Source organism: Arachis hypogaea, chromosome 7 (genome assembly GCF_003086295.3).
Source record: "Arachis hypogaea cultivar Tifrunner chromosome 7, arahy.Tifrunner.gnm2.J5K5, whole genome shotgun sequence".
NCBI lineage: Eukaryota > Viridiplantae > Streptophyta > Magnoliopsida > Fabales > Fabaceae > Arachis > Arachis hypogaea.
The window spans coordinates 38,444,665-38,447,414 of record NC_092042.1 but is presented as its reverse complement, the minus strand read 5'-3'; positions in this window follow the sequence as shown (position 1 = coordinate 38,447,414).

Here is a 2,750-nt window from a genome sequence, read left to right as displayed (position 1 = left end):
TCATTGCAAGTATATTTTCTAAACCAACAAATAATCCTTTCATACAAAAATTTGTTTGTCACAAGTACAAACCCCTAATAAAACTAAAAACCGAAGTATTGAAACCTCGGGTCGTCTCTCAAGAAATTGCAGGGAAGTGTATTTATTATTGGTTATTAGATTTTCTGAGAAATTTTGGAATGAGGAATGCAAAAATAAATAATTATAAATTAAAGCAACGAAAATTAACAAGAGATTTTATGTAATTGAATTAAAAAGCCTTGGCTAGAAGAAGATTAATCAGAAGTTTGATGAGCGGATAATTTGTACGCTTTTTGGCATTGTTTTTAGTATGTTTTTAGTATGATCTAGTTAGTTTTTACTATATTTTTATTAGTTTTTAGTTAAAATTCACTTTTCTGGACTTTACTATGAGTTTGTGTGTTTTTCTGTGATTTCAGGTATTTTCTGGCTGAAATTGAGGGACCTGAGCAAAAATCTGATTCAGAGACCAAAAAGGACTGCAGATGCTGTTGGATTCTGACCTCCCTGCACTCGAAGTGGATTTTCTGGAGCTACAGAAGCCCAATTGGCGTGCTCTCAATGGCGTTGGAAAGTAGACATCCTGGGATTTCCAGCAATATATGATAGTTCATACTTTGCCCAAGATTTGATGGCCCAAACCGGCGTTCAAAGTCACCCTCAGGAATTCCAGCGTTAAACGCCGGAACTGGCACAAGAATGGGAGTTAAACGCCCAAACTGGCACCAAAGCTGGTGTTTAACTCCAAGAGGAGTCTCTACACGAAAATGCTTCATTTCTCAGCCCAAGCACACACCAAGTGGGCCCGGAAGTGGATTTTTATGTCATTTACTCATCTCTGTAAACCTTAGGCTACTAGTTCTCTATAAGTAGGACCTTTTACATCTTTTGATCACTTGAGATCTCTAGATCATCTTTGGACATCTAGTTCTTAGATCATTGGGAGGCTGGCCATTCGGCCATGCCTAGACCTTGTTCTTATGTATTTTCAACGGTGGAGTTTCTACACACCGTAGATTAAGGTGTGGAGCTCTGCTGTACCTCGAGTATTAATGCAATTACTATTGTTCTTCTATTCAATTCCGCTTGTTCTTGTTCTATGATATCACTTGTTATTCAACTTAATGAATGTGATGATCTGTGACACTCATCATCATTCTCACCTATGAACGTGTGACTGATAACCACCTCCGTTCTACCTTCGATTGGGTGAATATCTCTTGGATTCCTGATACACGATGCATGGTTGATCGCCTGACAAACGAGTGCTCGCCTGACAACCGAGCCATCCATTCCGTGAGATCAGAGTCTTCGTGGTATAGGCTAGAACTGATGGCGGCATTCAAGAGAATCCGGAAGGTCTAACCTTGTCTGTGGTATTATGAGTAGGATTCAATGATTGAATGACTGTGACGTACTTCAAACTCTTGAGGGCGGGGCGTTAGTGACAGACGCAAAAAAATCACTGGATTCTATTCCGGCCTGATCGAGAACTGACAGATGGATAGCCGTGCCGTGACAGGGTGCGTTGAACATTTCCACTGAGAGGATGGGAGGTAGCCACTGACAACGGTGAAACCCTTGCTTAAGCTTGCCATGGAAAGGGGTAAGAAGGATTGGATGAAGACAGTAGGAAAGCAGAGAGACGGAAGGGAAGGCATCTTCATACGCTTATCTGAAATTCCTACCAATGAATTACATAAGTATCTCTATCTTTATCTTTATGTTTTATGCGTTTATCACCATACCCATTTGAGTTTGCCTGACTAAGATTTACAAGGTGACCATAGCTTGCTTCATACCAACAATCTCTGTGGGATCGACCCTTACTCGCGTAAGGTTTATTACTTGGACGACCCAGTACACTTGCTGGTTAGTTGTGCGAAGTTGTGTTTATGCCATGGTACTGAATACCAAGTTTTTGGATTCATTACCGGGGATTAATTGAGTTGTGAAAAGTATTGATCACAATTTCGTGCACCAAGTTTTTGGCGCCGTTGCCGGGGATTGTTGAGTTTGGAAAACTGACGGTTCATCTTGTTGCTTAGATTAGGTATTTTTTTTTCGGAATTCTTGAAGATGAATTCTAGAGTTTCATGATGATTTGTTGAAGTCTGGCTGGCTGTGAAGCCATGTCTAATTTCATTGGACCGAGGTTTCAACTTATCATCACAAGAGCTTGTTGATTTTTATCAATCTTGCTGTTGGAGCAGTGATCTGCTAAGGCTTGGCTGGCCATTGGCCATGTCTAGTGTTTTGGACCGAAGCTTTCCTTGAAAGCTTGGCTGGCTGTGAAGCCATGTCTAATTCCTGGACCGGAGTCTTAGACTAAACATTGCATGATTCCTGGAGTTCTCATTAAGAATTTTGATACCTTTATCTTCTTTTTCCACTTAATTTTCGAAAATCACAAAAAAAAAATTTACAAAGTCATAAAATCCAAAAATATTTCTTGTTTGAGTCTAGTGTCTCATGTTAAGTTTGGTGTCAATTGCATGCATTCATTCATATGTCTTAGTGATCTTCAAGATGTTCTTGATGATTTCTTACTCTAATCTTTAAATTCTCTTGACTTGAGTGTTTTGTGTGTCTCATATGCATTCTCATTAGTGTCAATAGTATACAAACTGCTAAGTTTGGTGTCTTGCATGCATTGTTATTTGATTCTTGTTGCATTTTGATTTTTCCTTATTATTAAAAATCCAAAAATATTTTTAATTTGTGTCTTC